We start from the raw sequence: 25,057 nt of genomic DNA on the forward strand, positions 1-25,057 counted from the left end.
CTATCCACGGCAATAGAAATTTTTATTCATCCAATGTGTCCTCTATCCCTGCTACAGTTAAATTTTCAACCAAACAGAAGTTTGAAAAGAAGATTTTGGTGTTGATTGCATTTGGCCCGAATGGAATGAGTACGCCCTTGACTAAATACTCAAATGGTGCTTCATACCGATATTTATGTGAAGGAATTTGTTCAAAAACAACTTATTCCGTACATTCGACGAAACTATAATGATAATTACGTCTTTTGTCCAGATAAAGCCAACTCGCATTATGCTAAAGTTGTCGTTCATTATCTACACGCACAGAACGTCAATTTTGTTCAGAAACAAGACAACGCCGCTAATTTGCCAGAAACACGATTTACTGAAGACTTTTGGTCTGTTTTGAAAGAACGTGTCTATGCAAGTGGTTGGAAAGTACAAAACACAATGAAACTTTAAAATCGCATTAAATTTTGCTTGAGAAAACTAAAGCAGCATGTTGTATAGAAGCTTTCCAGCAGTACGAAGAAAAGGATCGACTTTATGTGCAGACATGGAGTAGCCGAACAAGAATGAATGTAAAGTTGTATCGTACCTTGTTCATTGTTTACTTTGTGATCTTTTTCTTTTCTTGTGAATTACTAAGGAACTAAATAAATGAGTTCCATCAGTAGTCCGAATTTTAGTAAACACCCATTACTTGTAGTCTGAAAAAGGATACTGTCGGGGTAAGACCCATTCTAGCATACCTGGGGAGGAGAAGGGGAGAGACATATAAAAATGATCGAAAACGGCTAATATTAGTATCGAATTCGTAGTTTTCGGAATCGTCGAGATGAACATGAACACTTCCCATGCCGATTAAATCATATAAGACGGCTTATCCGTTTAAAATGAACTTTGGAACATAGTACCTACCACAAACTGGGTTTTAATTATGTCACTTTGATTAATGTGCGTATTCTGGGTGCAAAAATTATGCAAAAATGGAAGGACTTATGCGTTTTTACAGTTGTACTTTCATTGGAATATGTATCCTAAAGGAAAGGCAAGGGGAACTGCTCTGTGCGAAGAACGGGCATGTCGGCTAAGACATTAATATTATATTTGTATGCCAGTAGGAGAACACATTGTAAATCACATTTGCTCACCGAAACAAACCATACTATTTAAAATTTATTATTTAAGAAATTCTGCATAGTTGATGAAATACATATATGTATATAAAATAGCATCATCATTTCAGTTGTTGCTTGCGGCTGCAAGCAAGATGCTCAACCGTATATTACACTTTTCTTATTGATATGTTACTATACAATTGATTTAAATACATGAATTTTAAAAAATTAAGGTGCAAAATTGCCTTATGTCATCTCCAAATGACACTCCTGATATCAAACTGTATATATACTGAAAATAATATTCTTATATTACTGGACTTACACTATAAGGTAACATGCCTGGGGGCAATCAGGGGCCTCTTTCCAGCATCGTCACTGTTCCTTTCCGCTAGCGGTAATAGAGGATGTGTAGAGTTAGTGGAAAAACATATTATGATTAATGTTACGAACTAGGCAATCCATATTGTATTACTTAATATATATCAAATTCAATCTAAAATGTCTTTTCGTTGGTAATTAGTATAAATCCAAATAGTCATAACTGGAACCAAAATACCCACTAAAATAATAATTTTTGATAAATATCTCGAGTATTTACCCCGGATATTTACTAGGGATGGCCAAAATTTTCCGGAATCGGAAATTTTACTTTTCGGATTTCGAAAAAATCCAAAATTCGAAAAAATCCGGATTTCGAAAAATTCCGGATTTTTCAGACTTCCGGATTTTTTCCGAAATCACGAATTTTTCCGAAATCCAAATTTTCCCGAATTCAAGATTTTTCCGAAATCGGAATTTTTCCGAAATCTGAAATTTTTCCGATTTTACTTTCCGGATTCCGGAAAGTAAAAGTTCTGGAATTGGCCATCCCTAGTACTTACCTGCTAAAATATATATCTCTAGTTATTTTACATCGCTATCAGAAAGCAGCGAAGATTACGCGGAATGCATGCACGTCAGAATCGGATTACATCAAGGACTTTCTTGAGTCTATCTAGTTATTTATGTCCTATCTGAAGGTATTGAAGATGCATCACCTTGGTGAATCCTTTTTGAATATGACATTGCTTTGATATGTATATGACCGACAGAGATTAGTTAAAAGATAAATTAGAACAGTAGACAAGAGCTTTGGAGGACGGAGGATTAAAGGTCACTAGGACGAAAACAGAATATATGAACCTCAGAGGAGATGAAGAGGAACAATACTGATAGGAGGGCAAGATTAAAAGAAATTAAATATATTTAAATACTTAGGTTTCACTGTGAATAAGAATAGGAAATTATATGCAGAAAAAGTTCACAGAGTAAAAATGGGATAGATGAGATGGTAAGAAGGTCTCAGATATTCTCTGTGATAAAAGGATAAGTGGCACTGTGAACGAAAGAATCTACGGAACTGAAACATGGGAAATCAAGAAGGTGAAATATAAGAAACTAGATGTAATTGAGATAAAAATGCTCACATGGATGTGTGGTGTTACCAGGTTGGACAAGATCAGAAACGAAAGAGTAAGAGGTAGGATTAAAATGACTGAGATGGCTGAGAAGAAAGTATAATAAAGAAGATTACACTGGTAGGTCATGTTATGAGCAGAAATGATGATTATATCGGCAAGACAGTGGGGAAAATAGAAGTCAAAAAAGAAGCGGAAGACAAGAACTAGATAAATAGATTGCTTGACTACAGACTTAGAAGAAAAGAGGTTATAGAGGATTATGTTTTTGACCGAGCAAGATCGAAGCGAATCATAAAAAATGTCGACCTAGCGTAAGCGGGAAAAAGATAAAGTAAAATAAGTTTCTGAGAATATATTAGGGTTATTAATACGGGTAGTTGTTTGTAAATTGTAAACAAAATCACCTGAGTACTTGTTGAGAAAAGCGTCTGAATAAAGCTCACCCCCCAAGAGCAAACTATCTCTTGTCTCTAGTGGAGTTTTCTTCAAAAGGAACGTCTCATGCCACATCATAGCATCGTAAACCAAGTATTTATTATGAAATACGTGCAAAAGTCGACTGACAAAATCTAACCGCCTGGAATAAACTTATCTTTGTGAATGTTTTCAGTGGAAATGTCTTAAGCAACATTGAAATATTTATTTATGAAATATGGACAAAATCGCGTGTGATGTATCCCAGAAAATCATTAGGAAAAAACTTATCCCAATGTAAGCTACTGCTTGTGGATTCTTTTTTTTTGCAAGAAAATGTATTATAATAAAATATTTCACCACTAACACTATGGTTACAATACCTCCCATGCTATGGGTGGCATACATTGTATCACCACAAGCACTGCTATTGCTCCGGATCAAAAAATACTTCTATTTTCGACAATCCTATTTGCTTAAGTAATGGAGCAATTTGGATCTATTCCTTTGAAGATATTTCAACAGCATTAGGAATCTGGGCTGAAAAAGATTATGATGATAAATTTAAAAGACATGAATATGGTTTCCGATGTTGTGATGTCTTGGCCTTCCGATTTGATCTGGTTATTTGATAAATGAGTCGAATCCTAATATTTGTGGTCAAAATGGGTTCATGGAAGAGGTGGCCCAGATCAAGTCGAAAGTAGTAATTGTTGGAGAAGATATAGATCTAGTTCTTCTAGCAAGTTTAGGCGCAGCCTATGAAAATGTTTACTTCTTGAAGCCAGGAAAAGGAGCAACTTGCAAACATTGTATTCTTGTCACAGTTTACAAGGTGGAAAGATAACTGAAGACAATATATTCTTTCTCCATGCATTTAGACGCTCAGATACGACATCTGTCCTATTAAATCATGGGAAGATGAAGTTCCTAATAGTTTTGAGTAAACAAGAACTTTTGGACGAATGTGTTCAGGAAAGAAAGAAAATGCTGAACCGGGTGACGCAGGAGAACGTTTTCTTCTCGCATTATACGAATACAATAAGAAAGAAAAAAAAATTCCATCGACGAATATCGATATCACTGTTTTTTCCAGATGCTTAACAGAAAGTAAATTTAATCTTGCATCATTGCCACCGACAACCGCCGGTGCAAGACAATATTCACTACGGACTTACCATCAACTTAAGTTATGCTGTGGGGTTAAGAAGAATACGGTGCAATAGGGATGGAAAAGAAGACAAGCTGATCTAATTCCAGTTTCAACATTGATGGATCCTGCATCTCCATCGTTAATGAAATTTATATCTTGCAAATGTAAGTGTGTGGAATAGCATGCGGTTGCAGGAAAGGTGGACTAAATTGCTCAATAATTTGTTTCAGCTGTAACGGACAATCGTGTACCAATGTATAAGAAGAAAAAATGTATAAGAGCCTTACAAGAAAGACATTGTTGAATCATCGGTCGAAACATTTTTTCTAAGCATTGAAGACGACGTCACATTGCAGTTAGAGTGTGGCGATATGGAACCCAATGATTTTAGCATTGACCCCAATCGTAATACTGGTACCGAGTATGAATTTAACAATCTTATTCCGTCAACATCCGGAATAAAAACAAGAAGTCTTGTGAAACAATAGATCTGTATTGTTTACTGTGGAGTAGGCCTACTGGGGGTACCATGTAAACAAAAGTCGCACCGCAATCTTTATACCTCAAAGGGTGGTGTGGAAATGAGAATATTGTACCAATCTACTGAAGCAATATTGCAAAATGTATCAAATATGAAAGTGAAGTGGTATGCAGAAAGAAAAACAATACAATCTAGCAGATACAGAAAATAAATGACATAAAATCTTTTCTTTAAAAAAAATCTTTCTGTAAGTATGGAAGAAGAATATCAACTTCTAAGACTGCTTTTATCTAAACTATTAATTCTACGAAAAAAAATGTATAGGACCTTAATTGTAGCAAATTTTATTATCTTTGTTTATTATAATAACATATTTTGTGTTAGAATGTAAGGGAGCCGAGTTATTTGTAAAAAAAAAAAAAAAAAAAAAAAAGAAGCATTTTATCATGCTATTTAGGAAGATTCTGCTTCAGACGCCATTTTACTAAGATGCCGAAGCCAGTGGAAATCTGACGAGGTTGCAAATTTAGTATGATATTTATAGTGCAGTCAAATTACCAAAAAGTAAGGAACAAATTAGTAACAAGCTGAAAATGGTATTGATGTTGGGAATGATATTCTAAACAACATACTAAAACTACCTTGAAATCCCAAGTAACCTTCACCGCCATATTGGAAAATCGTTGTTGGAAGTGTCAAATGAACAACACCCAGCAAAAATAGCAATATCTTTGCTATGGTTGAACATAAAGAGATAAACTTAGTGCCGTTTTATAGAACACAAATAACACAATATTTTTATAGAAAAATTTTTCATAAAACGCATACTTTTAGAAATATTTAACTCTAAATTCTTAAATTCCGCAAACTACCATCAAACTGATTTAAAATTTATTGAACTTAGGAAGTACTTCTTAACTAATTAAAATTTGACATAGATGTTCTTAAAGATTATTTAAATGACGTACTAAAATCCCACAATTTCTTCGTTCGCCATATTGGAAAATGTCAATACATTATGCCAATTTTGTTGAACGCCAAACACTATTATGCCAATTTTGTTGAACGAGGAAGGGTGATTTTATCGATATTGGCAACAAGATGAGACACCACCGCATTATGGTCATAATGCAATCGATGGCTCAATGAACACTCTCCCGGTTGCTGGATAGATTGGTATGGACTACTTGAGTGGCCAGGAAGGTCCCGCGACTTAACTTCGTGTGAGTTCTATCTTTGGGGACACTTTAAAGCACGACAACCTTAAACACGTCATAATGTTTCCACTCTCCCACCAACATTGATACCAATTGACTTTGGATAAATTGTATTTGCAGTTTCTCAAATATTTAGCCCGGTTCAGATTTTGTATTTCACTTTTCAAAATATTATGTTTCAATTAGTTCGGGCATTTCGACATTTTTCAATACGGCGAACGAAGAAGTTATGGGATTTTAGTATGTTATTTAAATAATCTTTACCAACATCTATGTCAAATTTTAATTAGTTAATAATTACTTCCTAAGTGCAATAAAATTTTAAATCAGTTTGACGGTAGTTTGAGAAATTTTAGAATTTAGAGCTAAATATTTCTAAAAGTATTATTTTTATGAAAAATTATTTCTCTATAAAAATATTGTGTTATTTATGTTCTATAAAACGGCACTAAGTTTATATCTTTATGTTCAACCATATCGAAGATATTGCTATTTTTATCTTTGTATTTTTCATTTGATACTTCCAGCGATGATTTTCCAATATGGCCGCGAAGTCACTTGGGATTTCAGGGGACTTTTAGTACGTTGTTTAGAATATCATTCTCAACGTCTGTATCAATGTTCAGCTTGGTACTAATTTGTTCCTTTCTTCATTAAAATTTGAGCTTCATTTACTGCACTATTAGATTATCCTAATATGCACGTTTATCAAGTTTTTAAAACTACGGCACTTAATGCAATCAGCATCCACAATTGGTAGACCAACCTATTGACTGGGCTATTTGAATATAACTAACCAACAAGTGTAAGGAGAAAATAGCAAATGAGACCGCCAAGGCTGCAAGCTTACTATACTCCTATCAAAAATTGTACTAAACCATACAAAAACATCATATATGTAAATTTAATCGGAGAATAATGTACTTATATGAATAAGTTAACTTCGTTACCTGTGAACAAAAGTCTAAGACGAGATATTCTCAATTACACATAAACTGAAGAACATTTTGAAACTACTTTAATAATTGAAGTAACTACTTTGAAGTAAATTGTACTTCACAAAACACAGGGTACGTTTATCTATTTCTCTTCTCTTTCAAAAATGGTTACGTCCAATTGTTGAATTGATTCTTGTGCCATCTGACGAACGTTCGATAATTGATACTATTCAAAAATGGTTATTGTTTACTGAATTGAGTAAAATGCGTAATAAAAACGTATGAGGTCGAAAACTTGACCTCAGAAGAAGGAAGCCACACAGAGCTCCAAGGGGCTGGCGTAAACAATGTAGGATATATAAATATTTATTAAAATAATTGAAACGCACATGCACTACAAAATGTAATTGTTGTATGTGTGAATAACACTGAATATTTATATCTACAACTTTCTTGTGTTACTTGATATTGAATAGTATGCAAGTGTTGGTATAGTACAGATTTATATGTGTAATCCATACGTTGATGGTACAAAAAAGAGGGTGTCTCCAATTTTAAAAGAGAACAAATAGTGGGTGCCAGGCCCGTGCTGGCCCACCGGGACACCGGGACGTGTCCCGGTGCGCCCTCCGAAACATCACAGTGTAAATAAAGGTAAAAGTTTTTAGTAATACCGTAAATTCTTACAATTTTATAGGTAAAGAACCCGTGAAAGGCGCAGTGCGCCCTTTACATTAGACGCCCTTGCGAGACCACATCAAAGATGGACGATTTTATTCACTCTTCTGTATACTATAGTCCTGTACAATACATACATACAGTTACTATTACTCTAACTATTACTATTACTATTACTATTACTAACTGTTACTATTACTATTACTATTACATACAGTTACTATTACTATTAAGATATTCAATATCTTAAAACGGAGTGGTTTAATTTAAATAAATTAGAAGAGAGTCAAGTGAGAGGGGAGCCAGATTGAAGTGTCGAATACATTCTCGATTTTAGAAGGTTCGGAATGCACTAGTGCTCAGGATACTTGGTTGAAATTAGAGATTACATTAAAATTTCAGCAAAAGAAAAAATGGGGCACACAGAGATACGTAGGAACAAACCATGGTTCAACCAGAAATGCACTAAAGTAGCAGAGAAGAGAAAATAGAAGAAACAGCGTTGGCTAAAAAATCGGAACGAAATAACTACATAAAATTTCATTGCCATCTGGCGGAAAAATTCCAAAATTTTTAGAACAAAGGAACGCAATTTTTGAAAGCTAAAATTAATTAACTTGAAAGTAACAATAAAACAAAAACATTCGGGACATGAATAAGGGGATCAACGAATTTAAGAAAGCATATCAATCTCGTGCTCAAAGAAAGCCAACGGAACATTTCTCACTGATAAGGATAGCATCTTAAATAGATGGAAAGATTTCTTTGACGATTTTCTGAACATATAGCCAAAAACTAATGTTCGTGGAGAAAGTGAAATTCATACAGCATAACAATATATTCCAGAAACTAACCAGACAGAAATAGAAATCGCTATTACAAAACTTAAGAAACATACCTCTCTGTGTGTAGACGAAATTCTGGCGGACTTAATTTTAGCTGGAGGGGAAAAATTGTACAGAAAGATACACAAACTCATTTTCCTTATCTGGAACAAGGAGGAATTACCACAAAAGTGAAAAGAATCAATCAATGTTCCACTTCAGAAGAAAACCAATAAAACTGATTGTAATAATTATTGAGTCATTTATCTTCCGTCAACATTCAAATTATTGAGTCATTTCTCTTCTGTCAACATCCAATAAATCCTCTTAAACATTCTAAGAGAAAGATTGCCTCCATACGCAGATGAAATTATTGGAGATTATCAGAGCGGATATAGGTAAAATCGATCATCGATCAACTATCGACCAGATATTTCCCATTCGACTAATACTTGAAAAGAAATGGGAATACAATATTCTGGTGCATCAGTTATAGACTTTAGACCCGGGTAGGAGGGAAACATTGAACAACATGCTTACAGAATTTGGAATGCCGAAAAAGTTAGAATGAACCGTGTAACGTGAGTTCCTGTCACCATGGCATGGCGCGTCCTCAGGTTGCGGATCGAGGAGAAGGCCTCTAGCTATAGAGGTTAGCTGGGAATATACTGAATAAGCAGTCGCGGATAGACGACTAGGAGTGGTTCTCCAGCTTGGGGGTTTGGGTAAGACTAACAACCTCTTCCTGTAAAAAAAAAAAAAAAAAAAAAAAGAAAAAAAAGAAAAAAGCACTTGTTCAGAAATATTCACAAAAGCCTCGGACAAGGACTGATAACTTGGCACGAGCTCAGCAAAAGAAAATGGATATGAGATTTGGAACTTACAATATTAGAAGTCTTTATAGGACAGGTGCGTTAAAATCCGTAACGAGTGTGTTAGAGAAATACAGGGTGGACCTAGTAGGAGTTCAGGAAGTTAGGTGGGAAGGAAATGGATCTGTAAATTCCGGAAATTTTACGTTCTTTTACGGGGAAGGAAATAAAAATCACCAGTTAGGAACAGGGTTTTTCGTTCACAAACGAATATTCCCAGCAATTAAACGGGTTGAATTTGTTACTGACAGACTTTCTTTTATTACTCTTCAGGGACGGTGGTGTGATATTATTGTTTTAAATGTACATGCCCCAACTGAAGAAAAGGATGACGATATAAGACAGTTTTTACGAAGAAGTGGAACGGACATTTGAACAACTCCCGCGATACCATATGAAAATTCTATTAGGGGATTTCAATGCGAAGGTAGGACGAGAGGATATTTTCAAACCGATTATAGGGAACCTAAGTCTACAAAAGGAAAGTAATGACAACAGTGTTAGACTCGTGATTTTTGCAACATCCAAAAACGTTATTGTGAAGAGTACAAAATTCCCACATCGCGACGTTTATAAATACACTTGGACCTCACCACACGGAAAAACACATAATCAAATTGATCACGCTTTAGTAGATAGAAGAAGGCAATCTAGCATAATTGATGTCCGGTCGTTTAGAGGGGCTAATTGTGACACTGACCACTACCTGGTAGCAGCGATAATACGAGAGAGGTTATCGTTGAATAAAGGTAATATTCATTGTCTGAAAACGGAGAGATTCAATTTAAAGAAATTAGAAGAGAGCCAGGTAAGAGAGGAATACCAAATTGAAGTTTCGAATAGATTCTCGGCTTTAGAAGATTTGGAGTGCACTAGTGTTGAGGGTACCTGGATTGAAATTAGAGATAGCATTAAAATTTCAGCAAAAGAAAAATTGTGACACGCGGAAATACGTAGGAACAAACCATGGTTTGACCAGGAATGCAATAAACTAGCAGAGAAGAGGAAATAGGCAAAATTACGCTGGCTACAAAATCCGAATGAAATAACTACACAAAATTTCGCAGATATCAGGCGGGAAACTTCCAAAACTTTTAGAACAAAGAAACGAGATCTTTTGAAAGCTAAAATTAAGGAACTTGAAAATAATAGTAAAAATAAAAACAACTGGGACATCTATAAGGGGATCAGCGAATTTAAGAAAGGTTATCAACCTCGTGCTTATGTATTAAAGAAATCTGACGGTACAGTTCTCACTGATACGGATAGCATCTTAAATAGATGGAAAGATTTCTTTGACGATTTGCTTAACACGCAACCAAAAACTAATGTGCGTGGAGAAAAGGAGATACACACTGCACAACCGAATAGAAGTAAAAACCGCTATAAAGAAATTAAAGAGACACAAATCTCCGGGTGTAAATGAAATTCTGGCTGAGTTAATTTTAGCTGGAGGCGAGAAATTGTGGAACAAGATACACAAACTCATTTTCCTTATCTGAAACAAGGAAGAATTGCCACAAGAGTGGAAAGAATCAATCATTGTTCCAACTCACAAGAAAGGCGACAAAACTGACCTTAATAATTATCGAGGCATTTCTCTTCTGTCAACATCCTATAAAATCCTTTCAAATATTCTATTAGCAAGATTGACCCCATACGCAGATGAAATTATTGGAGATTATCAGTGCGGATTTAGACGAAATCGATCATCTATCGACCAAATATTTACCATAGTAGTTATTGACGAACTTCTACACCCGAAAGGAAGAATGTTAACGGTACTTTACGTAATAATTATGTTCTAACATGGTTCTTTAATGGATGTTGTCAGAGGGGGGCGTGTATGTCATTATGGGTTGATGACCTGCTTACGTGTGTTGGAAAGTTGTTATATTTCTTTTTTTAGTTGTGCTGACATGTCTGTATTGCTGGAAAAGGTCATGTGCTCTTTTTTGAGTCTGTATACGTGTCTGTAGAGACTTTATACTGGATATTTTTAAAAATAATAATGGAAATTTGAATTGGTTCGATTTGAATTAAATTTGTTGATACGTCATTCTGTATCACTTACTTCCGTAGTAGTGATTAAATTAATAATCCGTATCAGTGATTAAATTAATATTTATATTCTCCTAATAAATTAGTCGGAACAAATAAGATGTTCGAGCAATATGTGAGAGAATAAAAATATATTATACAAATGGATTTGACTAATAGAAACTTACATTGAGAAATATATAACTTGGAAAAATGAAATATTTGAGTCCCATCATTATACCTGTTAGGCTAAAGGAGGAGATGGTGATTATTTTATTTGTTAAAAAATAAGATGTTCGAACAATATGTGAGAGAGAATAAAAAGATATTCTCCTAATATATTTAACGGTTCGATTTCTATGAAATCTCATAAAGTGGTAGGAAATTGTTTTATTTGTTAAAAATAAGATGTTCGAACAATATGTGAGAGAGAATAAAAAGATATTCTCCTAATAAATTAGTCGGAGCAAATAAGATGATCGAACAATATGTGGAGAGAATAAAAAGATATTCTCCTAACTTATTTTACGGTTCGATTTCTATTTTTATTGGTTCGTTTGCCAAGCAAGCTCAGAACACTTGAAGTGTGATTATTTTATTCGTTCGTGTTATTTTATTTTATTGGTTCATTTGCTTTTTTTGTTCAATCACTTCATTAGAAGTTCCGTGTTAATTATTTGTTTCGAAAATACTAACTAAGCTCGTTTTTAAAATAAGGAGCTCAGAACACTTACAGTGTGTGATACGTACTGGGATCGAACCCGGAACCCTTAGCACCAGAGATGAATGCTGTATTGTACTGAAAATGAACCCGGGACCCTTAGCACCAGAGATGAATGCTGTATTGTACTGAAAATGAGCCTGGTACCCTTAGCAACAGAGGTGAACGTTGTATTGTACGGGGATTGAGCATGGAACCCTTAGCACCAGAGGTCAACGCTGTATTGTACTGAAAATGAGCCTGGTACCACATGCACCAGAGGTGAACGCTGTATTGTACTGAGAATTATTGCAATCCTCACATGTAAATTGGCGAGAAAAAAAAACATGGGAAATACGAAGTGTGTGTGTGTGTGTGTGTATGATTTGAATGGATTATTTATTCATCGTTTTATTGATTTGTTTATTTTTATAGTTAACTCCGTGTTTACAGCCAAGTTTGAAATACGGAGCGACTGATTGTTGTTCCGTCTCTCACAGAAGACTAGCTTAGAATGAACAGAGTTTTATTTTTGTAAATGCCATTACTTCCGGGTCGATGCCTTACACGCTTTCCCCTTGCTTCCGTTAGAACTATGACTTGTGACACGCATGTATAGAGTGTCAATGTACTTTCTACTTTTATTTCCGCTTTGCAATATGTGCCGAAATAACCTTAGACGCTTTCTCCGTATCCGTGAGAAAACTGTCTGGCAACATACTGAAATATTTTTCCATTAACTATGATTGTCACTGCGATACTTATCGGCAGTGATGAAGAAGACAGATAGAAATTTTATGTTTCTTCCCCCTTTAGAAGATGTTTTGGGACAAACACGTAAATGTATTTTTGTGGCAATATCTGATTTTGGCAGAATATCTAATATCTGATGAAAGTTTAACATGTAAGCATTTTCCTTAATTAGATGAGAATCGCATATTGCTACAAGCCCAAATGTTGATACCCTGTTTGAATGAGATTTTTCCAGCGGTTGATGAACTTGTAAATAAGAAATTTTTAGATTTCTTGCTGTAGCGGACATGATGACTTTATTTATTTATAATTAATGAAATCGGGTTGAAAACCCGGTGAAAACATGATGCTTGGGGGAGGGACATAATGAAATCCTTATATATATATATATATATATATATACAGTGGCGTATTTACGATTTTGTTTCGGGAGGGGCTTTGCTAACTTTCGGGGGGGGCTTTACCTGGAAATGTGAAAATTCTGCAAGATATTTCATTTACTTTACTATACTAAGTAAGATTTCGGGGGGGGGCTTAAGCCCGGAAGCCATCCCCCTAAATACGCCACTGTATATATATATATATATATATATATATATATATATATATATATATATATATATATATATAGTATTGAAATAAAGTTTGTTATTATTGTTTTTACACAGTTCCATAGTGTGTGTGTGTGTGTTGATCTTTTGTGTGTTGAACTTTTTTTCGTCAGTGATTTTAACAGAACGAACTCTGATTTTTAAGGTGAAAACTTTTTAAATGCTAAACTGCCATGTATTATTCACTTAATTATAATGAAAGTTTTTGAATAATTATTGGAAAACTACACGATTTGCTTCTGAGAAACATTATCGGGGGAATAAACCTACGACCATTTTGTAATCATGCAAGAGGGACAAGATTTCAAGTGTTTGCAATTTATTATTATTATTATTATTATTATTATTATTATTATTATTTCATTCTTTTGCTTCTTATTTTTATATTCTCCTTTCTTATAGAAAGTCGTAATAGCAGCTACGCTGCGAACTATTAAAATATTTTATTGGTTCGTTTGCCAAGCAAGCTCAGAACACTTGTAGTGTGAACCTACAAATAATTTCGAAAATACTAACTAAGCTCGTTTTTAAAATAAGAAGCTCAGAACACTTGTAGTGTGAACCTACAAATAAAAGGCCTAAAGACGGACCATTTACTTGTAGAGTTTTATTTGCTTAATTATAGGATGCAAATTATAATATGTTTGATTCATTTGTTACGATTTTTAACTGTTATACCGATCACTTTAAAATCAGTTATACCTAATATATATATATATATATATATATATATATATATATGTACGTTGTACAGATGGGACTTGAACTGTTTAAGTAAGCTCATTTGCCAATAGATGGCATAAAAGTACGCTTTGGCAACACAGCTGATAATCTTTTAGGAAGGCAAATGTTTGAAGTAAGATTAGTATTTGCAGAAAGAAATGTTTTAGTCTTGGGGGAGCGCTTTTTTCCCAACATTATCGTGTTTTAATAGTAAATATTACTGAATGTTAGTTATTTGCGTGGGTGCTAGCCACATAACGCATACAATAGCTTTAATGTTAAGAAAGAAAATTTTACGGAACCCCTAAATACATTGGTTATTGAACACTGTCTTTTGATTTGAAAACTTGTTGTGTATCCGCGAAGCAAAATGAAATGATGGCCCTCTAACTAAGTGGGATTTGCCTCTTAGATAGACATCCATAGATTTTAACAGTATTGTATTCATTTCCCTTAGTTATAGGTGACCGGTGACCCTAGATTTGAACAGTATTGTATTACAAGGAAGCAAAATGAAATTATGTAGTCCTATTTGTAGCATGTTCCTCTAACTAAGTGGCATTTGCCTCTCAGATAGACATCCATAGATTTAAACAGTATTGTATTCATTTCCCTTAGTTATAGGTGACCCTAGATTTAAACAGTATTGTATTACAAGGAAGCAAAATGAAATTATGTAGTCCTATTCGTACTATATCCCTCCAACTAAGTAGCTTTTCCCTCTGAGATAGATTGCCTAGATTTAGCAGTATTATAGCAAAAGGAAATTATGTACGGCTATTTCTACCATGTTTTACCAACTGATACCGTGTCTCCCATTAGTTAGTTCCTACAATTGCGGGTTTTTCTGAATAGGTAATAACATGATGATGATAATTATGTTCAACTGAAGGTCCATATGTGTTGGTGGGTCCCCCTTAGGGATTTGTAATATAATGAACGTTTGGTGGTTTACTGATAGAAGAAGAATCAACTATGCCCTCACAAACCATGTTTTATTAACAGAACACAACTGCTAGAAGGGTTCTTGGTACTTATTTAATGCTGTTAGTAGTATTTAATGGATAAAAAAGAAATATATATCATACTGTACCTTTAAAATATAAGTATATATATTCAGGACTAATAATAAATACGTCAACAAGATGCACGGAGGTAAACTAAAGTTAATTTAAAATTTCTCCGACAGATGTCACTGTTAGTGGTGGGGGGAGAACACTTAATAGAACATGATATAACATGTATTTGATGTGTACGCTTATCATTTTTTCTTACGTCGGCGTGCGTTAAAGATCACAGAGAAAACTTTCCTGATTATTAAACCTATTTTAATAGTATTAAATAAAGTATACAGGATTATCACTATATTTATTGAAGCCTGTTTTATTACAGACATTGAAGCTGTGCTAAGCGTTGTGGTGCTAGCAATTATATATATTAAAAGTACCGACTATCCCAGTTGAGATTTCTTCTTTTTCTTTTTTTGTGGATTGTGAACGGAGAACTAAGCCTTGAAAAGGTATGTATTTCTTATGGTTATTATGATTTTTTTTTAAAAAAAGAAAGAAATTATATAGTTTTTTTTAAATTGTACTTCACTTGTATTTAACCAATATTAATGAACAAAGAGAAACTCTCTCTCTCTCTCTCTCTCTCTGTGTGTGTGTGTGTGTGTGTGTGCGTGTGTGTGTGTTTGTGGATATTTTTTAATAGAATAGTTTATAATTCAATATAAGTGAATATATATTTACTGATTTTTCATAAAGTAACTTGATTGATATCTATTTACATATAAATAATTAACTAAAGATTATTTTTTTCTTTTATATGATATCATGTGAGCGTTGCTTAAAAAGAAGTATTTATTGATTTTTTTTATTAAAGTGGAGTTGGTTACTCAAAATAGTTTTTCTTTGTTTTATTTTTTAGATGGATTTCTTCTGCCCGACTGAAGAAATAAACCTTATTGATGAAATCTACCTGCAAGAGGTCTTGCGCGGTCTCAACGAGTACCCTAGGGTTTTTAGTACGTGGAAAGCCATTATGGAATTAAACAGACTTGGCCATAGGGGATCGGTGAGATGCGAAGCCATATTGCGGACCCTTCGTGTCTTTGAAGGTAATGATATACTACTTCTCCAGCACTGTGTAAGCAGTGCTGACGTACTGGATTTGTTTGTGTACGGTTTTTTCCGTAGTAAAGAATCGTATGAATTGGCTCTAGATAAAGTTATGTATTTATTAGCTTGTGGGGAAGGTCAGGTAGATAGGATAAATAATACAGAGTTATCTGAGTTTTTTGATTTTGGCTCGCGATTTGTTTTGGAGCCATGCTTAATCCCATCTGAAAATAATAATGCCATAGTCATGACCCCTCAAGAAACTCATAACTTGAGGCCTAATAATTTATATTTGTTATCAAATGAAGACTTAGCTTTCCTAAATGATAAAACAGATGGGATTGGCAATTTAAATTCCGTTGAATTACCAATTGAAGAAATGAGGAGATTGGTTGAAAATGAGGACAATGCTGTGGTTATACCCACGCAACAGGTCCAGGGAGAAAATCCTGTATACAACCCAGCTCAATATTGTGTACAGGATAATCATGACTATGGGAACCAATTGATTTTTTCTCCTCAGCCTGGACCGTCATCTGCTAGTGTCCCACCAATGGTTGGACATGGCAACGTAAATAAGAATAGTACAAGTAGTACTACTGGTAGTCATAATAGTGGTAGTACAAGTGGTAGTAGTAGTGATAATAATAATGGCGGGATAATCAAAGAAATAGTAATTTCGAAGTTGTAAGACAAAGCAGACAAAGGTTTCGTAAGTTTCATCTTACGGGCCATGAAATTGTCGTCAGACCTGTGGGTGATGAAAGGAATATTAATAACCCAGAGGCCTATATCGAGAGTTTAATCGATTTTGCGTTGGAACATGTGATTTCCAATGCACGCCCCATGGACTACATTGGTTTATACGTTGAAAGTAGCAATAGTACTAATAACAAACCAGTGTATGTGCCGTTTAGAAGAAAGGACAGTTTCACTGCTAGAACAGTCCTCACTTCAATCGAACGAGTACTAAATTCGAATGAAGTGTTCCTTTTAGGGGAAGAAGTATTGTTTCGATTCCATATAGCAGAGAATTTGCACGGACAAGGAAGACCTAATGCAATGAGTGCTGTCCAAAAATACTGCAAATACCAAGATTACTTGGAAAAGCGATTAATTCGCATTGAAAATAAAAATATGTACTGCCTCCCCATGGCCATAATATATGGAATAACAAAACATACCGCAAGTAGTCAAGTTTTATGTAATTTAAAAACAAGAGACTATGATAGTTGGATTCTTAAAGCAGAAGTTCTCTGCGAAATAGCAGGAGTTAACGTTCAAAGTAAGCAAGGTTGTGACATCTCTGATTTGGACCTCTTTCAAGCATATTTGAAAGGGGAATATCAAATCGTTGTTTATGAGGAGATTGAAAAGAATAATCGGGAATATATAGTACGTTACCCAGGAGTACATGCAGAAAATGAGATTTTTATCCTATATCAAAGAGGTAACACTATTGGTCATTTCGAACCCATTCGTAATATTACAAGTTTTCTTAGCAAACGGAAGTATTGTTATTATTGTTTGGAAGTTTATGATGAAAGGTCACGTGCACACAAGTGTAAAACTCGTTGTACTTTTTGCGAACATACTCACGAACGGGACTATACTGCAAACAGAATTAAATGTAATGCATGCAATAGAGAGTTTGCTGAGGGTATTTGTTTTGACAGCCATCTGACATGTAATAAAGCAGCTAAATCCGTATGTGATAATGTAAAGCTCTGCATCGATTGTGGTATCATCTTTGATAAGAGGGGGCGAAAATCTGAACACATGTGTGGTGAGCATTTTTGTTCAACATGCCGCGTGTATGTTGATACAAATCACACATGTTTTGTTCAGAGACAGCAACCTGTTCATACGAAAAGGTTTATGTACATCATCTATGATGTAGAGACGATGTTGAAGGCGCCGAATGAGCGCGGTGAAAGGGAACATGAAGTTGTACTGGTGTGTTGTCATCATGTATGTCACGTCTGTATAAGGAAAGGTATCGATGAGCCTTGTAAAACGTGCGGTGACAATATTGGAAATCGTTCGTTTTCTTTTAAGACAATGACGGATTTTATTAACCACGTGTTAGTAGAACGTCCTGTCTTTCAGAAGATCCTGGTGATCGCTCATAATGCATCCAGATACGATGGTCTCTTCTGTCTTAGAACTCTAATAGAAGACCAGCATATTGTACCTAGTGTTCTTATTCAGGGTCAAAAGATTTTTAATATTAACATAGGTAACCGTATCTTTTTTCGCGACTTTTTCCTCTATATTGGTGCTAAATTATCAAAATTATCGAAAACGTTAGGCCTTAGTCAAACTTTAAAGAAAGGAGATTTCCCATATTTGTTTAATACTGAAGAGAATCAAAATTATGTCGGTCCCTACCCCCCGCTTGAGTACTATGACCCTGAGGGACGAAGCACAGAAGAAAGAAAACAACTGGAGGCCTGGCACCAAGAACGTGCGGAAAGTGGCGAGGAGTTTAACCTGCAGAAGGATATGTTGGCTTATTGTAAAAATGATGTTAGAATTCTAACAGAAGCGGTCATCAAGTTTAGCGATATTATTGAAGAGAAAACGGAGGGTTTGCAATGTTTCATAACATCATCCACCATTGCAAGTCTTGCAATGCGTACATATCGTACCTTGCACTTACCGGAAAATACTATTCCTATCATTCCCGCGTTGGGATTTCATCATAAGACCAAGTATAGTACAAAAGCTATGCAATGGCTTATGTATATGGAATACCAATTAGGGATAGAAATCCAGCATGCTAGGAGAGGTGGGGAAAAGTATATTGGTAGGTACAAGGTCGATGGATGGCACGAAGGACTCAACGCTGCCTTCGACTATTACGGATGTTATTTCCATGCCTGTCGCCTTTGTTTTCCCTTTAACCGTGACGCGGTTTTGCACGAGGCACAAGATTCGTACAATACGATGGAGAAACGATATGAGCAAACCATGCGCCGCCGTAAGTACCTGAAAAGTATAGGTGTAAACCTATATGAAATATGGGAATGTTCTTAGGATAATAAGGTAAAGACGGACAAGGAAGTGCAAAAGTTTGTTCAAGAACGTTGTACTAATCTGCCTGATTTTCTTATTCCTAAGAACTGTTACAACGGTGGTCGCACGGAGGTCTTTCGTTCTTACGTCAATTGTACGAGTGATGAGCGTATTTATTATGCCGATGTAACTAGCCTTTACCCATGGGTAATGGCGCGTAAACCTATGCCGGTTAAATCACCTAAGATTCACACGGGACCGGACTTTCCAGATGTGGAAAGTATTCACGGTGTAGTCAAATGCACAATTGTCCCTGCAAAGGACCTCTATTTTCCGATATTACCATACGTTGCGGGAGGTCGATTACTTTTCGGCCTTTGCCGCACATGTATGGAAGAAGAAAACACTAATAAATGTACTCATAGTGATGCTGAGTGTGCTCTCACAGGCACATTTTGTACTCCAGAGTTACACCTTGCTCTTAAAAAAGGTTACAAAATAATCGATATACATGAGATATGGGAATTTGAACTCTTAGATCCTGAAGAGGGGAATTCAGGTGGACTGTTCGGGAGCTATGTGAATTCCTTTCTTCAGATGAAGCAGGAAGCCTCTGGTTTTCCTGCTTACTGTACCACTGAAGAAGACAAACATAAATATATCGAAGAATATTATGCACATGAAGGAATACGATTAAATTATGATAATATTAGGACGAACTCTGGATTGAGGCAATGTGCGAAACTATACCTCAATTCATTGTATGGAAAGTGGGGGCAACGCACAGATATGTCACAGAGTATAATTGTTAGTGATGAGGTCACATTTCTTAGGTATTTAACTACGGCAAGGTATGAAATTCAAAGTGTGATACCAATTGATGATGACCATCTCATTGTCACATACAGAGACATTGAAAACGAAAACGTTCCGTTAGCGTTTTCTAATGTGATACTAGCCGCATTTATTACTTCGTGGGCTAGACTTAGACTTTACGAACTACTGACGACTGTAGGACCTGACAGAGCAATCTACTGTGACACTGACAGTATCATGTATCTACAGAAAAAAGATGAGGAACCCTTGTTACAGCTCGGAAACTATTTGGGTGATCTTACAAATGAAATTCCGGAAGGTTGGGAGTTTACAACCTTTATTGGTCTTGGCTGTAAAAATTACGCCATGCGGCTAACAAATGCCCAAGGGGATGTTCGCGATATATTCAAAATTAGGGGGATAACACTAAACGATAGAACCTCTCAAAAAATTAACTTTGAGAGTTTCTATAAATTAGTGTCTGGACAATTAGAGTCCACAGTAATAGAAAACCCAAACAGTATCGTTCGTAGACCGGGGTTCCGTATCTTTAGCTGTAGAGAAACAAAGACACACCGTGAGGTCAACAAAAAACGAAAACGTATTTACGAACCTGACGTAACTGACGATGAACCAGTACAAAAACGTGCAAGTGTACCTTACGGTTATAGACCCACGAATGAATGAATGTGAGTTGTATGAATGTCTCTTTTTTTAAACCAGCTCGTATGCACAGCATAACCGTTCTTAAAATATTTATTTTTAATTTATTCCTAATTTATTTTAATTTATTCATAATTTATTATTTTTTCATTTCAAGCTTTAATTTTATATCCCAGTGATTTTTTTAATGGTTCGTATGCCAGAGCAGCTACGCTGTGATCATTTTATTTGTTCGTTTGCTGTGCAAACAATATAAAAACTAGTCATTTTAAGCTTTAATCTTATATCCCAGTGATTTTTTTTATTCATTTCGTTTGGGGTGCAAACAATATATATATAAACTAGGCATTTCAAGCTTTAATTTTATCTTTTTTTATTCCCTCACATGTTCGAAAAATATGTGAATGTATGAGTGTGAGTGTGTATATAAAGCAGAGTCTCTATTGTATGCATTCATTTGATTACAAGATGTTAAAGTTTCAACATCCCTCTACTATTTTAATTGCTGGTCCTTCAAGGGCTGGTAAAACTTGTTTTGTAAATCGTTTACTTAATGAATGTGATCAAATGTTTAGTATAAAATTTAATGATATTGTTTGGTGTTATGGTGCAGTAATACCAAAATTAGATGCAAATGCAAAAATACGTTTTGTAGAGGGAATACCTGACATGAATAATTTTGAAATTAAAGAAAATTCATTATTAATACTTGATGATTTAATGTCGGAAACTAATGGCGATGTTGCTAATTTATTTACAAAGTATGCACATCATAAAAAGTTAACTGTAATATTTATTATTCAAAATTTATTTCCAAAAGGAAAACATGCACGTGATATTAGTTTAAATGCACATTATATTATAGTATTTAAAAATCCACGTGATAAATTACAAATACAATATTTAGCAAGGCAAATTATGCCTCGGTGTAGTAAAGAAGTCGTGAGTGTGTTCGAAGAAGTAACACGGGAGCCTCACATTTATTTATTATTTGACTTGACACAAAAAACAAACGATGCATTGCGAATACGTACAAATATTTTTCCGAATGAAATCATGCATGTGTACGCTAACGTAAAAGACATGCATACAGAAATTTTTGTTTAGTCTGCATTAAGATGTTGAAGGTGAAACAACACTACAGCACGCTCCGTGCTCTGTGCAAATGCAAAAATGCAAAACGAAAACAAATTTTACAAAATGCTTCAGGGGATTTAATAAGAACAATATCTCAAGTAGCTAAAAACACAATAAAAGGAAACATTCCTTTAAATTCTCGTCAGAAGCAACGATTACGTAGACATAAAAACATCTTACGTGCTCTATCTCAGCAGCGTACTGCATTGAATAAAAAGAAGAAGTTGTTACTACAAAAAGGTGGTGCGCTTTTACCGTTAATCTTGGGACCACTTCTTGCAGCAGTAGGAAGTAGTATTTTCAGTCGTTAAATATGTCAGACTTACGTAAAATGATTTTAGTTCCTGAAAATGCTGTACATGAAATTCAATCAAATCTTAAATCCATAGATTCACATCAGTCACGTTTAGATGAAGAAATGAATAATATCTTAAAACGTCGTGATCTTAGTGTACAACAAAAGTGGAAATTATATCAACAAGCTTTGCATCGTTATTTACAGTATACATCTTCTTCTTCACATAAGCCTATTACTTTACCTATCATTCAAGAAGAAGAAGAAGAAAAATTATCATCAAGTTCCAAACAAGATAGCAATACTTCTATTTTACCATTTGTATCAGACATTTTACAATCAGTACCGAAAACACTTCGTAGATCTATTATTAAAACAGTTGACAAGTTCTGATAAAATTCAGTGGGATAAGTCTGGCATTGTACGTATTCAAGGAAAAACAATACCAGGTTCAAATATTATAGATTTAGTAAATGATATTGTTCGTACAAGAAAATATTCAAGAAATCCTTTAGGTATTCATGAATTTAAAAATTTATTAGAAGATCTTAATGTTCCTAAAGAATTTATTGGTACACCTATTAGCACACCAGCATCAAAAGTGAATAGTAGTAGTAGTAGTAGTAGTAGACAACGTATTCGTAAAGTAAGAAAATCTACTGCAGTAGTTGCTAATTTATTTAAACAGTGGAAAGAATATAGTATGTAAAAATGACAAAATTATCAAAAATATATTATGATTATTCAAATCCTGATTCTTTATCAAGTATACAAACATTACAACGCAAAACAAAGTTATCTAAAAAGAAAATTAAAAATTGGTTAGCTTCTCAAGATGCTTATACATTACATGCACCAGCTCGTAAAGTTTTTGAACGTAAAAAGTATTATGTTAGTGCACCAAATGAAACATTACAAATGGATTTAGCAGATATGCAAAATATTGCAAAGTATAATAATAATTATAAATATATATTATGTTGTATTGACATTTTTTCACGTTATGCATATTGTGTTCCGTTAAAAACAAAGAAAGGTCCTGAAATGGTAAAAGCAATAACAAAAATTTTTAAAAATTTCAAGTTACCCGTGTTTAACGTACAAACAGATTTAGGCGGTGAATTTTATAATCGTCATGTAAAACAATTGTTTAAAGAATATGAAATTAATTCATTCCGAAATTAAATGCGCATTAGCAAAACGTTTTATACGTATTTTAAAAGAAAGATTGTATCGTTATTTTACTGCAAAGAATACTTATCGTTATATTAATGTATTAGATCAAATTGTAAAAAATTATAATCATTCATACCATTCAAGTATTAAAATGGCACCTGCACAAGTAAATGATTCCAATGTGAATCAAGTGTGGGAGACATTATACGGAAATAAAAATAATAAAAAGAATATAACATGTAAATTTAATCCGGGTGATTATGTACGTGTTAGTAAGTATAAACATGTATTAGAAAAAGGATATTTACCTAAATGGTCACAAGAAATATTTATTGTTGACAAATGTATTAAGTCAGATCCTGTCACTTACAAACTAAAAGATTGGAACGGTGAAGAAATTAAAGGAATATTTTATGCACAAAAATTACAAAAAGTAATTATAAATTCAAAGAAAACATATCTCATTGAAAAAGTATTAAAACGTAAAAAAGGGTGGATGTATGTAAAATGGTTAGGATATCCATCAAGTATGAATTCGTGGATTAGATCAGATTCTATTCAGTCTGCAAAATGAATTCGAACTTTACACACGACTTTTACGTTACTCTTCCTTCAAATGCCAGTAGCAATCTTTTTGATAATAATGCATCATCATTTCGAGTTAAATTGGCACAACCTATTGATTTAAGTGATGGGGAATGGGGTGTTGCATTAACACAAATTAATATTCCGTGGAGTTTTTACAATGTTGGTAAAAATGAAGAAATTATAATTACTAGTGTTATCAATGATAAAGTTGAACGCTACCGTGTTCCAATAACACCTGGATATTATTCATCAATTGAATCGATTCTACAATTAATTCCTGAAAATGTTCGTATGTTACACTATTTACAAAATAAAAATCAAGTTATTATTAAACATTCTTTAAAATTAGAAGATCAATGTATAATTGGTGTTACACCAGGTTTACAACAGATTTTTGGATTTATTAATGAAAATACACTTGATGTTAAAAATGTTACATACACAAAAGTTAAAAATGTTGATTTAATATTAGCACGTGGAAAATTTCCATGTGATTTAGATTATAATATTCCCAATACAATTAATGTTTGCATTGATATTGTAAAACAACAACAAAATATAGGTCCATTAGTTCGAAAACTTAGTGTATATAATGTACAACACGGTCATGTAAAATCTTTTGTCTTTCACACACCACACTATGTTAAAGTTGAAAAGAAATATTTTGATAGAATAGAAGTAAACTTAAAAGATGAACACGGGTTAAAATTACCATTTCGTTTTGGAACTTCAAACCTAACACTTCACTTTAAACGAAAATGATTTCTGAAAGTATTGATGATAGTTTTTACATTACATTAGTTTCAAATGCTAGTGCTGATGTATATCCTACAAATAGTCCAACACATTTTATTAATCAATTAAAAAATAATATTCGTTTATCAGAATCCGATTGGTATGTAGGATTAAGTGAAGTACATATTCCATTAACATGTTATAATGTTACCGCGGGTGAAAACGTTATATGGTACAAATTTAAAAATGCAGAACCTATGAAAAGTAAAATTCTTGTTGGATATTATCCATCCATTCATCATTTACTAGAAGAATTAAACGCAGTATCGAGTTTTATAAGATTTAGTTTTTCAAATGTTGTACATGTTGAATGTGATGAACATGTAGAATCAGTTACATTGTCGCCTACATTAGCTTTACAATTAGGTTTTTCTGAAAAATCAGATCTTGTAAAAGAATCTCACGGATTCAAACAACCATACATAGATATCGGATATCCACATCAAATTTTTATTTATACAGATATTATAGAATATCAATTT

This window comes from Thermobia domestica, chromosome 2, assembly GCF_964235325.1.
Source record: "Thermobia domestica chromosome 2, izTheDome1.hap1.1, whole genome shotgun sequence".
Taxonomy (NCBI): domain Eukaryota; kingdom Metazoa; phylum Arthropoda; class Insecta; order Zygentoma; family Lepismatidae; genus Thermobia; species Thermobia domestica.